Source organism: Castor canadensis, chromosome 19 (assembly GCF_047511655.1).
Source record: "Castor canadensis chromosome 19, mCasCan1.hap1v2, whole genome shotgun sequence".
In the NCBI taxonomy this organism is placed as follows: domain Eukaryota; kingdom Metazoa; phylum Chordata; class Mammalia; order Rodentia; family Castoridae; genus Castor; species Castor canadensis.
The window spans coordinates 7,650,616-7,665,043 of record NC_133404.1 but is presented as its reverse complement, the minus strand read 5'-3'; the positions used below and the strand labels follow the sequence as shown (position 1 = coordinate 7,665,043).

At 40.8% G+C, this 14,428-nt stretch overlaps 1 protein-coding gene across 8 annotated transcripts in view; it reads right to left on the bottom strand.

Moving 5' to 3' along the window:
* The window catches only part of Nrg4 (neuregulin 4), a 145,136-nt gene that overhangs the window by 65,917 nt on the left and 64,791 nt on the right, over nucleotides 1-14,428 (bottom strand). The gene's annotated exons all lie outside the window — the stretch shown is intronic.

The following is a 14,428-nucleotide window of genomic DNA, read 5'->3' as shown; positions in this document are numbered from 1 at the left end:
CACTATATACATATATACGTATATATATATATACATATATATATATATATATATATATATATACATACATATATATATACATATATATATATACATATATATATACGTATATATATATATATGTATGTATTTTTTGGTGTGACTGGCTTTAACTCAGGGCTTTGCACTTGCAAAGCAGGTTATACCTCTTGATCCACACCTCCAGTCCCTTTGCTCTGGTTACTTTGGAGATGGGGGTCTCAGGTTTTGCCAGGCAGGCCTGGATCACTATCCTCCTGTTTTAGGTTTCCCGCCAATTGCTTGGATGACAGGCACATGCCACCAAACCCAAATTTTTTCCCGTTAAGATGGGAGTCTTTCAAACTTTTTTGCTGGGGCTGGCCTTGAACTGTGGTCCTCCCAATCTCAGTCTCCCAAGTAGCTAGGATTACAGGCCTGAGCCACCAGCGCCTGGCTTAACATGAATGCTTCTGGAGGATATTATGCTAGGTTAAGTAAGCTGGTCACGAAAACATACTATGTGATTCCACTTACATGAGGACTTAGAATGGCCAGAATCATAGAGGCAGAAAGCAGAATGCTGCTTGTGTGTGGGGGGTGGAGGGACCGGGAGGGTGGAGGGTGAACAGGGGAGTTACTGTTTTATTAGTACAGTACAGAGTTTCAGTGGCGTAAGATGAAAAGAGTTATAGAGATGGGGGTGGAGGTGATGACACACATTACAAATGTATGTAATAGCACTCAACTGCACATCAAAAATGGTTTAAAGGATACATTGGATGTAAGTGTATTTTAACACAATACAAAATTTGGGGGAAAAAATCAATAATACTTAGAAAAATACCCAAATCTCTGGAAACTAAAGAACACACTTCAGAATAATCTTGGAGTCAAATTCAAAATGAAAAGGAAAGTTAGAAAGTAACTGGAGCCACATGAAAATGGAATCACAATATATCAAAAAATTATGGGATGCAAATAAACAGTGCTTTTAGGAGAAGATTATAGCACCTAAGGCTTATTTGGGAAAGAAGGTCTCAAATCAATGATGTATGTTTTTACCTGAAGAAACTTGACCAAGCTGGGTGCTGGTGCCTCATGCCTGCAATCCTAGCTGTTTGAGAGGCTGAGATCAGGATGATTGCCATTCGAGACCAGTCCCGTCAAATAGCCCACAAGGCCCCATGTCCAAAATAACCAGAGCAAAATGGACTGGAGATGTGGCCCAAGTTGTAGAGCACCCAAAGCTCTAAGTTCAAATCCCAGTCCCACCCCTCCCCCCCAAAAAAGAAAACTTGAAAAGAAGGGTAGATTAAATTTCTGTTACACAGAAGAAATGGAATAAAGATCATTAATCAATGAAATTAAAAAAAAGAGCGATCAATGAAATCAAAAGCTGGCCCTTTGAGAAGATGACGTGCTAAACCTATAGCAAAGACAGAAGGGACACCATTCTTTGCCCTGCTTTAAGATATTGCTACCTCACGAGATGGTACAACCTCAGGTGCTTTCAGGAGGCAGCACTGGAGATTTTCATTGATGTTGAAAATCTCATGCAGAATTTACTGGGAAAGGAAAGGGTTTAGTTACCTGGCTCTAGTGCGTTTATTTGGCTCCTACTATGTGGCAGCCAGTGAGTGGCTTCATACAGGAAACCAAGTGGCACAAACCCCAGGTGAGTCTCAGAGCCCTCATATCAGGGAGGACCCCAACAAGTTTTTCTGGCAACCCACAGAGGTGTTTCCTGCTCATCAGCTCTGGTGAAAGGCACCTCTGCAAACTACTTCCTCATCCAGGAAGCCACAGCCTCACCTCTCCAACAAGGTCTGAAGTGCCAGAAAGAGGAAGTAAGGAATTCTTTAAGTTCTCTTCATCTGTCACTCCTGTATCCTTTAGGTTCACTATGTCCTAAAAAGTAGTTAATTCCCTTTTATAAATCAAGCATTTTTCCTATTAAATACTCCCTGTTCAAATTTCTACTTTGGATTGTTCCTCATAACAAGAAATGACTGAAACAGAATTGTTCCTGAGATGCCAGGAGACAGACCCTTGCTTTGGTTTGGATATGGTCTGAGTGTGTTGAGAGCCTGGTCCTTGGTGTTCTGATGTTGAGTGATGGCCTTTCACTGGTGTGGCCCAGTGGGAAGTGAGTAGGCTGCTCCCAGAAAGAATTAGTTCTAGTCTTGTGGCAAGAGTTTTTGTGAGAATGAGCTGTTCTAAGAGAACATGGCTCCACTGGACACTGGTGGCTCATGCCTGTAATCCTAGCTACTCAGGAGGCAGAAATCAGTAGGATCACCGTTCAAAGCCAGCCCAGGCAAATAGTTCTGCGAGACTCCATCTCAAAAAACCCTTCACAAAAATAGGGCCAGTGGAGTGGCTCAAGATGAAGGCCCTGAGTTCAAACTTCAGTCTCTCTCTCTCACACACACACACACACACACACACAAAGAACAAGACTCCCATCTGGTCATTTTGGGCTCCTCATATCACTAAGCCAAAAGGAAAAAGTTACTCTATTGGCTTGAGTGGTGGGCCCAGGTGACAAGAGGAAATCAGGTTAGTCTTACATAGTAGGGAAAAAAGAGAATTCCTCAGGGTGCTGTTGGGGACCAGGCATGACCCTGGACTGGGAATAATGGAGTTTGCACAGCCTCTCCATGTAGAAGTTTGCACAGCCTCTTCTACCATAATTTCCCCAATACCTGGTGTCTTGACCTTTGTTCTCACATCTCCTTGAAGAATACAACCTGCTGTGTCTGCAGACCAGCCCCCGATGCAAAACTAGATAAAGGACCAGCACTCCTAGGAGACTCCCTGATGCCATTGCCTTACATAAGGGGTCCTGTGTGCCTTGATGGTTCCAGAACTGATGTGTTGTAATTAAGCTTCATTAGCCTTAGGACAATTAGCCCACCAAACCCCATTCCTTTCAGCTTGCATCAAGAATTGTTGAAGCTTGGTTTTTACCTGAGTCTTTTCCTTGTACTGACCTAATAAAATAAACACTCTGGCTCAGGTAGGTGCCCACGTTTCCCATCAGGAACGTGCAGTCCTCCCGATACCAGTGTTGTTTTATGTTTTATGTCTGTATGTTTGTGTGTGTTTTATTTCTTGTCCCCCGTCACTCTTAGGCTCACACAGCAAACCCACACAGGCCGGGACAAGTGGCACCCAACCTTGGGGACTGACTACAGGAGAACGCATTGCACGAGGCGAGGGAACGCTCTCCGGAGGACGCCTCCACAGGGAAAATAAGGTAAGGGGAGAGCGCCATTCTGAATATAGTTGGGAGTAATAGATATGGGACAAACCAGATCTAAAGAGATGTACAGTTGCTTAAAGCTATGCTTAAAACTAGAGGTAGTAAAGTTAAGTCTCGTCAACTTGCACAGTTTTTAGATTTTGTTCTGGATACTTGTCCTTGGTTTCCTAGAGAAGGGACAGTTAATTTAGAAACCTGGCGAAAGGTAGGAGAGCGTTTAAGAACTGCTACACGGAGGAAGGAACTAAGGACAAGCCAGTTTTTACCTTTGGTATGTGGAGTCAAATTCAGGACAGTTTAGACCCAACTCCAATTCATAAAATAAAAATTAGGCCCTCTGAATCCGAACTGGGAGGCTATAAAAAATCGGGAAATGGCAGTCACTACAGCTTTAACCAGTTCAGCTGTCACTGCCTTCAGCCCCTATGGCTCCAGTGGAACCCCCGCCGCCTTTTTCCAAACTTAATCCACTCCTCACTGACACGGATTCTGAGAACGGACCTGAGTCAAAAGACAATGATAATGAGGAAGAGTCTCAGGAATGCTCTGCCTCAACCTCTCAAAAATCACTTTCCACTCTAGCCTCTAAAGAGAGTCCATTACACATATGTTGTCTCTGGCAGGAAAGTCAGGGGAGGACTTAATAGATCTTAATAGATGCCCAGTCTTTGAACAAACCGATCCAGCTGCAGGGCAGCCTCAGGCATTATGAACCTATTCCTTTTAAAACCTTAAAAGAGCTCAAGGAAGCTTGTACCACATACGGGGCTACAGCTCCATTCACACAGCAACCGTCAAGTAGCATCGCTGCTGGCTCTGCTCTCCCTCCTGATGATTGGATGGCTATTGCTAAAGCAATTATTTACTATGCAAAACTAGCCATACTGAAATATGTAAAGAACAAGCCACCCACAGTGCTGCTCATGGCATACGAATTACTGCAGATATGCTCCTAGTTCAAGGGGGCCATACAGGCTTGCAAAATCAATTGAATTGTCCCCCTTTAACATATGACCAAACAGTTATTGCTGCCACTAGAGTGTGGCAAGAGCTACCCACTAAAGGAGAAAAGACCCAAGAAATTACTAAAATTCTTCAGGGTCCTGGAGAGCCTTTTCAAGACTTTGTGGCTCACTTATTACACCATATGTGTAGAACTGTTGGGGACCCTGAACTGGGTACTCTCCTTGTAAAACAGTTAGCCTTTGAAAATGCTAACAAACATTGTGAGGAAGCTCTCAGACCTTATAGAAAAAAGGCTTCCTTACAAGATGTGATTCGACTCTGTTCAGATATAGGGGAGGCTATGTTCAGGGAACGGCATTAGCCGCTGCCCTGAAGGAAACCTTACGCCCTTCAAAAGCAGGTGTCTGCTATAATTGTAAAAAACCAAGTCATTTTGCCAAAGAATATCATAAAGTCACAAAGGCAAATTAACCACCTGCTGGATCTTTTGGTCAAGGACAAAAGCCCCGGGAATATGTCCTCATTACAAATGTGGCTGTCACTGGGCTAATGAGTGTCACTCACAATCAGATACAGAAGGGCGATCATTGCAAAGGCAGCAGGGAAACTCCTCATGGGGCCAGCCCCTGCCCCATCAAACAGTAGGGGCACTCACCACTCTCCAGGAAGGACTAATCGGGTCACCATTACAGGCCTCCTTTGTGCCACCCCTGGAAGTGCGGGACTAGATTTCAGTGCCTCCACCCAATACGCATTAACTCCTGAGATTGGAACTCAGACAATCCCTACAGGAGTCTATGGGCCATTACCAGAAGGAACAATAGGATTAATTTTGGGAAAAAATAGTTTGACGTTAAAAGGTCTTCAAATACATCCTGGAGTTATTGATTAAGATTATATGGGAGAACTTAAAATTCTTACTCAAGCTCCTCAGACTTTTGTGGCTATTGCTCCCACAGATAAGATTGCACAGTTGATAATCTTTCCCAATGTAAGGGCAGGAAAAGTGCCACGGACACCCCACAGGGAGAAAAAGTGTTTGGTCATTCCAATCATGCTTACTGGGTACAGCGAGTCACTTCTGACCGCCCCGAGATGGCTCTATTTTTAAATGGCAAGTGGTTTATGGGATTGCTAGATACTGGAGCAGATGTTTCTGTAATTGCAGAGCCATGCTGGCCATCCACATGGCCTTGTGTTCAGGCTACTGCAGATTTAAAAGTTGTGGGCTCTGCCACAGCTCCTTTACAATGTGCTTGTGCTGTCTCTTGGCATGATGAGGAAGGACATTCTGGCACCTTTATACCATATGTGCTAAAAGATTTTCCAGTAAATTTATGGGGAAGAGATGTTTTACAGGAAATGGGAGTTATTTTATATAGCCTCAGTGCTAAGGTTTCACATAGGACATTACAACAGGGTTTTGACCCTCGTAAAGGCCTAGGAAAGAGTCAACAGGGTAAAAAGGAACCCATCTCTTCTATGCCCTGTCCTCCTCATATGGAATTAGGATACAAGACATCTCCTACACATTTTTAGAATGGGCCCTGATTAATAACTCCCCCCCACTTCATACAGCTGCTAAAACCACTTGGCTCACTAATGAGCTAATATGGGTGGATCAGTGGCCCCTAACAGGGTGCCTCTTCATACTGTTAACATGTCAACTGTAAATTATACAGATTCATGGCAAACTACAGCAACCAAAAAGACACAAGTATTGAGGACTCAGACCTGCCAGGAAAGATGGTTGGGACACTATTAGGTGAGAAACTTACCAAGGTTAAGGCCAAAGACAAGGGAAATAAAGAATGAGTAGTGGAAAAAGAAAGCCATGGATGTCATCTATGATCTCATGACCAGTAATTTTAAAAGAGGATGTAGGACACATTTTCTCTGCTTGCTTTGCATTTGTTATTTCTTCATCTTCTCTTTCTTGATATCATTGGAGGCTAACCTTACCAATTAGCTTTATGTCACAGTACATTCAGTTGTACTATGACTAAATTTGAGGAATAGTTAATATTGCCAGCTTGAAAATAATGACTGCTGGAATCAGATGCCTTTTCAGTTAGAGAGAGTAAGAGAATTTCTTATGTAAAAGTTCAAAGGTGTAGAAAGTACATACAGAAGCTGAGTAACCAATAGGGTGCGTTGTGTCATTATCAAATTATTGCCTTTACTTCTAAATCCACCCTTCTTTGTTCTATCTTTGTGAAACTTGGGCTTGAACATACCTGTCTCCTTTGCCAGCTTGCACAATGTTAGGCCTTGTGAGTAAATCAGGACACTGGGAAAACACTCTAATAGGGCTTTTCTTCTTGCTCCTAGGGTATGGTGGCTAGTTGGAGGTTTGCTCGTGGTAGAACTGGAAGCTCTGGCAGCGCTCCAGTGGGCCATACTCACACACCAGTAAGTTGATGCCAGGCCAGACTCACCAGCAGCACAGTGGAGGCTTCTCAGCCCTGCTCTGAGAATTTCTCCCCATGCTTGGGGCCACAGCCACACCTTCTCCATCAAGGTGGGGCCTCTCCAGACTTTTCCCTTCAGCTTAGAGTTGGTGGCTGCTTCCTATATCTCCTACTCTCATATTCTTTAGAGTTCTCCTCTCTGCTCTTAATAGTTAATCCCTTTTGACCAATCTTAAATTTTAAATGAGATAATGGAATAGTACAAATGATTTTATGCTGATAAACTTGACTGCTTAGCTGGAATTATTCCAGGAAGGTGAACTATCAAAGCTTATTCATGAAGACACCAGTCATCTGAGTAACCTCACATCTAGTAAAGACATAGGACATATATGTGAAAATCTTCCCATAATGGGAACATCTCACAACTCATTCTATGAGTTTAGAATACCTTATGAAGGGGCACAAATGTAGTATGTGGTGTTCCAGCAATTACAAGCCAATCAGTAATGACAGGCAGCAGATCAGTGTCTGCTCTAGAAGAAGCGATGGTCGGATGGAGGAACTACAAAGAGGTGTAAGGGAACTTTCTGGGGCAATAAAAAGGTTCATTATCTTGATGGTGAAAGTGGTCTGCTGTGTGGGTGGCACCATGTTTATGTCAAATGATACACCTTAAACTTATTCACTTTAAATACATCTCAATGCAGGGATGAAATACACCTTGAAAATGCTGTAAAAGATTAATATAATTTACATTCATCAGATAAAAGAAAGCCATGTAACCCTGTTGATAGGAACAAAAAATCATGTAATAAAGTATAAAACTCATTTATGATAAACAAATGAATAGAAGGGAACTCCCTAATCCCAAAGGACATAATGATGTGTTGAGTTCGTGTTCCTTGAGGCCAGAAACAAGACAAGGATGCACATTCTCACTTCTGCTACAGCCTCCAGCCCCAGCAACACAATTTAGGAAAAACGTCTAAAGCCTGGGTTGAAGCAGCAAAAGCTGCTGACAATGGGACTGTCAATTCTCCAGTACCATCAGCCATAACTCAAATGAATACAGCAAGACTGCTATGCTAAGACTGGCATGAAAGCAATTTTCTTTCTATATACAACTAGCAGTTAGTTTTTGGAAAATGAAATTTTGAATGACATTTAAAATATCACCCCAAACTATTAAAGTGTCTATTTTTAAAGACAAATGAAAGATCTGCAAAAAACCACCTCCCTAACACACAACACAGCTACTGCAGAAAAGAAGCCTCATTAAGATATAAGACCTGTCCAGGGATGCGAAGCCGGTGATTTTATTAAGATGTCTAAGAGTCAATCCCAACCAAAATCCTTACAGGATATTGTGGAACTTGACAAGCTGATTCCACAGTTTTCCTTGGACAAAATGGTAAAAGAGGTAACTTAGTCCATGATGCTGCTGAAACCCAAGCTTTGAACACTCTCACTCACTGGCTAGACCAGATGATCTGTGATTATCAGATCATCTGCCAGAAGCATAAGTAAATCCTCCCTAAAGGAAGATAACACCAAGAGCCTTAGTTTACCTCTGTAGTTTTCATGCCTAACATCTGACATACAAGAAAAAACAGCTATGTGAATACTCACAGCAATCTGATCAAAGCCAAATAGGTCTCTTTTTACAAAAGCAGGGAAAAAAAACCTTAAAATTCATATGGACTTTTAAAGGACACCAAACAGCTAGAACATTCTTGAAAAAAAAAAAATCAGAGGATTCACAGTGTTTAAACAGTGTGATGCTGGCCCAAGAGCAGAAACTGAGACAAGTGAAGTAGAATAGAAATAAACCTTCAAGTCAGGCATGGTGGCTCACACCTGTAATCCAAGCTACTTGGGAGGCTAAAATTGGGAGGAAGGATTACTGTTTGTCCAGTTTGGACAAATAGTTCATGAGACCCTCCCCCATCTCGACAAAAAAAAAAGCTGGGTGCCATAGTGCATGTCTGTCATTCCAGCTATTATGGGAAGCATAAATAGGATTGTGGTCCCAGCCAGATTAGGCAAAGAGCAAGACCCTATCTCAAAAGTAAGCAGAGCAAAAAAGGCTGGAGATGTGGTTCCACAGTGATAGAGTGCCTGCCTAGCAAGCATGAAGCCCTGAGTTCAAACCCCAGGACTGCAGAAATAAATAAATAAATCACATAACGGTCAAGTTGCCAAGACCACAAGACCACTCCATGAAGAAATGACAGTTTGTCAACAAATGGTGCTGGGAAACCTGGACAGTCACAGTCAAAAGATCTTACTTTACACAGTATACAAAAATTAACTCAAAATAGATCAAAGGCCCTAAACATAAGAAAGAAAAATTTTAGAAGAAAACAAGGGGAAAGCTTCATGACATAGGATCTGGCAAATGATTTATTGGGTATGACAACAAAAAACCTGACAAACGAGACTTCATCAAAATCAAAGCATTTGTATGTCACTAGTCCTATGTCTACCCTATGTCAACGTGACACTGGTATGACAGTGGCACAAAGGAAAGAACCCCTTGCTCCAAATGTGCTAGGTTGGGAGATGGAAGGCTTCCCAGAAGTGGGACAACCTAGTTTACTTCATGGACAAAGCAGGACAGGCACCTCAGGCAGAGGAACCGAAGCACAGTCAGGCTCATCGTGTTTGAGAAAACACACAGAGCTCAGGACATTAGAACTCAAGAGATGTATGAGGTTGGATGAAGTAGCACACACCTGTAACCCCAGCACTCAGGAGGCTGAGGTAGAAGGATCCCAAGTCTGAGGCCAGCCTGGGCTTAGTGAAACCCTGCCTCAAACAAATAAACAAAAACATGCATGAAGAAGTTTCTGGAGAGGGCACCAAATAGAACAGAACTCTGATGAGGAAACTTGAATGCTAGGCTAAGAAAGTCAGTTACACCGTGGGCATAGGACCCCCTTGAGAGATTTTGTGAGGAGAAAAGAGAATGAGACCTAGCTTTTAGAAAGAGGTCTGTGGGCTGGTGGAGTGGCTCAAGTGGTAGAGTGTCTGCCTAGCAAGCATGAGCTCCTGAGTTCAAATCCCAGTGTTCCCCCACCCGTCCAAATAAGAGCACTCCAATGGTACTGTGAATGAGATTAGGTTAGAAGAAGGAAGAGAAATCTCCCTTTAGCGGGAAAACTGTACTAAAGAAGGGGGGAAAAGATAGGGAAGGAGTATAACTTCCAGAGGAAATCCAGGTGGGAGTAGGTGCCCACTAAATGTGACACACATGCACCTGCCACGCCTGAAATACAGTCGCACAATCAATACTTATACATCCTGTGCACTATTTAATATTCTCTCTTTTATTACAAAAAGATATAAATAAATTGATTTCAAAGCATGCTTATAAAAATTAAAACAGAATGTTGAGTAGAAAGAAAAGGAAACAATTATTCCAATAGAAGACAGAAAAGTAGAACAGGAATTTTAAAGCATGGTAAGTAGAAATCATAAAATAAGGTGGAAAAAAGTCAGGAACAACCACAATAAACATAATTTGATTTAACTTTCTGATTAAAAGAAGTTATTAGCTTGAAGATCTTAAAAAGGTCCACTTCATACATTTACAGACATACTTAACAAAAAGTTAAAGGAAAAAATCCCACTCATCAAATATTCACCAAATGGAAGCTTGTTTAGTTAATACCAAGGAAGTAGATTTCAAGGCAGAAAGGTCACTGTCCTAATGATAAAAGGGAAACTTCAACAGCAAACAACCAACTCTAAACCACATGGGCTTACAAACATGGCTTCAAATTATTTTAAGTGAAAATTAACAGAAACCATATATTGAAGGTCCAAAATCATGGCAAGAAAATATGATATACTTCTGTAGTTACTGACAAATAGGTAAAAACGAGTAAGGATATAAAAGATTATGCCAAGCCTAATTTAATAGGACCTTTTGCAGCCCTACACCCATCACTAAAGAATACACACTCTTTAGTACAATGAGACCATTTTAAACCCTAGGAACCAGGCTTCAAAGCAAATCTCATCAAACACCAAGCAGTTAATACTGAACACTCATCTTAAAAACATTAGCTTACTGTGATTCCAGCTACTCAGGAGGAAGAGCTAGAAGGATTGTGGTTTAAGGCCATCTTGGGCAAAAACTTAGTGAGACTCCATCTCAACACATAAACTGAGCATGTCAATGAGCAATCTGTAATCCCAGCTATGCAGGGAGGCTTAAGTAAGAGAATCGTGGTCTGAGGCTGGCCAGGCAAAAGCAGAGATTCTAGCCAAAAAACTAAAGCAAAAAGGGTGGGAGTGTGGTCCAGCAGAAGAGCACCTGCCTAGCAAGTATGAGGTCTTGAGTTCAAATGCCCAACTAAAGAAATTAAATAAGGAAAACCAGAGTATGTTCAAAGAAAGTTCAATGAAGAAAAAAAAAATCAAGAGGGAAAAAAACCCTACTAACATATGCAGGTAGCACCACATCAGATTTATAAAGCTTACTTGTATATTTCACTGTAGTATTTTTCATTATTTTATTAACTTACTCAGCCACTCAGGAGAACAATACTGACCACTGATTCAGACATGAAATTATTTCTAAAAGTTCACTGTGGACAAGGCACTATTCTAAGTGATGGGATGGACTGGGGAGTATTTATATTGGAACAAGAGTGCTGAGTACACAAATGACTCAAAATACAAAGTAATACATTCACTTATTTCTGCAGAAGTTCACAGGAGGGAGAGGAGGGAGAATTCATGGTTCTGATTCAATGGGGTGAGGGTTGGAGAAGAGCTCAGCCCTGAGATGTAAGCAGGTTTTGAGTAAGCATAAATACAGAGAAAAAGCAGGAGGAGCAGTTACAAATTCAAGGCAGACAACAAAATGTGAAGTATACAGCCAACGATTCTGAATGGAACACAGACCAAGGAAAAGGAGGATACTAAAAAGGTGGTTTGGAACCAAATTATAAAAGGCTCTAAGAGTTAGACTAAGAGGTGAGATTTTATTTCACAGGTAGTAGGTGCATGGGTGTGAGGGCTGTCACAGTAGTGTTTTGTTTTGTTTTAGCAGGGCAGTGACAAGAATTAGGCTGTCGGAAAAATTGGGGGGGGGTGGATTATTTCTGTAAAAAAAATGGGTCAAGAAGACCTGAGCTAGGATAGCCATTGTAAGAACAGGAAGGACAAGGTAGAAACATGGTTGACAACTGGACAAGGGAACAATAAGAGTCACCATGATGAGTCTGGGTTTCTCAGTGACTTGACAGTGGGCATATCATCTATAGGAACAGGAAATGCAAGGAATAGTGTGAGTTGGGTTGGAAGATGAGTTAATTACCCTCCAATATTGCCACCACAGCCTAGAATGGTATCTTAGAAACACAGTCCTAAGATCATTAGAAAGCATTTGTTTTTTATATAATAATACATGATGTAAAATATATCTGTATTCAACTCCCATGAATCTTCAGCCACTATACCCCTCAGTTTTCTCTTGGTCTCCTTGGTCCTCTATCTTACTCAACCCTGGCCCTTTCCTCCTCCCAGGTGTCTAACAGCTCTAGGACTCACCACTCATTGCATGAGCAAGCCCACCAGCTAGAGACCATGCAATATGGTAACCTGGCTTCATGCTCTATCCATCAGAAACCTATGGGCATGGTGTCAGATACTCCTAAACTACCACTCAAAATTGGAAATTAGGAAGAAACCAGATACACTCTTTAACACAGTGTGGGTTACCAGCAAAATTCCCCATTCTCTTTCCTTGGGGACTTTTAAAAAATATATTAAAAATACATTTATCTGAGATATGAAAAGCAGGGTGACAGTCCAGGTTTCTTCCCATTTTAATGAATCTCCAAATTCCAGTACTGCTAGTTCTCTCTTCCAACTTACTCAAGGCAGAGAGCTTGATGGACCAAGTACTCTGACCACACTGCATTTATATTAGACATAAATGATAACCCCCCCCAATAGGTTAAAGAAAAAAAATCACATTAGGAAAAAGTTTAAACTTAGAACTGAACAACAAACTAGAATGTTAGGATGAAGCTAGAATGTATTTGAGATCTTTTAAAACAATAAATACATGTGTAAGAAAAGAAGGCTAAAGACCAGTGAGACAAAGAATAATAAAGTTAAGGTTTCATTTTTCCTCCCAATTTTACTCATGACAAAGTTACAAAGATCAAACTGTTCAGTATTGGTGAAAAGATAGAAACATATCAATGGAATAGAATAGTCCAGAATAGACTCACACATATTTGGTTAATCAATTTTTGATAAAGGTGAATTGAAAGGTGTCCTTTCAATGGAGAAAGGACAGTCTTCCCCCAGGTAGTCATCACCAAGATCAAGACATAAAATGTTAGCACCTGGTAATTGTTAAATGTGCATCTTCTGATAAGCATTTTTGCTTCGTTTTACAAATGCCATGTGGTACATCCCTTTGAAAGAATTCAGAATGAATACACCATAGAGTTTAAGCAGACTTTGAGAGTTGTATCAAGGACCATTTCCTTTTCTTTCTTTGTTTTGTTGGTGTTCTGAGACAAGGTCTTGCTCGAGGTTGACCTTGAACTCAGCCTCCCAAGTTCTTGGATCACATCTAAGGGCTATTTATTTCTTTTTCCTAGTGGCATAACTTTGGCAAACACTTAATTTCTCAGTATTTTTCTATTTCTTAAGGTTCCCCTGCCAGGTTTTGGTGAGAATGAAATGGTAAAATGCAATTAAAGAACAGAGTCAGCAGCAAAATTGAGGGATGGGAAGTGTAAATGTTCTATATCTTGATGTGGAGATGGCAATGTATCCACAGGGATAAACATTTGCTGAAGTTCATCAAGTGATAAATTAAATTGATAATACACTTTACCGTGCAGTAATTATATCTCAGTAAATAGATTCAAAAACACAAAACATAGAAGCAAGGGTGAGTGTTAAGTAATGTCAGTATGTTCTTCCATCCCCTTCCCTTCATACATCTTTTCAAATATATGTTCATGGAGAAGAAAACTCCACACAAAACTTCTTAAGGTCAGTACAAGGTTACATATCTATCTCCTTTCTTCCTATCCCACTATCTTTAACTTTTCCCATAAATCACACTTTTCTATCCTTTTACTTAACAAGATCTGGAATCTTAAATTTAGATTCTCTACCTCTCATTGCAGTTAAAGAACAAGTAATTTCACACACATCTTACAAAGTATCTTGGGGTCACTAGGTGGCAACTCCACAAAGTCTAGGGCCTCGCTGGCAGTACTGCTGCTATCTCATTTACTGGAAGAGGTTTCTCAAGTCCCTTTAAAGCTGGGTCATGACACTTCCAGGGAGCCAGCTATCCAAGGACTATTTCAAAGACTTTCTAAAAAATTTCTTTCCAGATCTACGTTCACAATGTGAATCCTACTATTTAAAAACAAAAGTAGCTAAGACACCCTTCTTCCTTATTTGCTACCAACATTAGAAGAACTTACTCTTTGTTTTATATCAAGTATAAGTTTTGGTACCAACTCAGTAATTCTGTATTTATGTATCCCAAAATCAAGTGTCTTGTGTTGAGCTTTTTCAATAGTGAATTCTCCAGCTGTATTGCCAGAAATAATTGACTGCAGACTGCCTTCCCTAAATTGCTCACTAAAATGGATTTAAAAAAAAAATCTGTGTAGGCTAGAAACTATCAATACCAATTTTAAAAATAAGCATCTTGATGAATGAGATTTTTATTTGCTACTTTGTTTTCTTTTAAAAGCATAATTTTGCCCTATATAAAAAGGGAATGAAGATT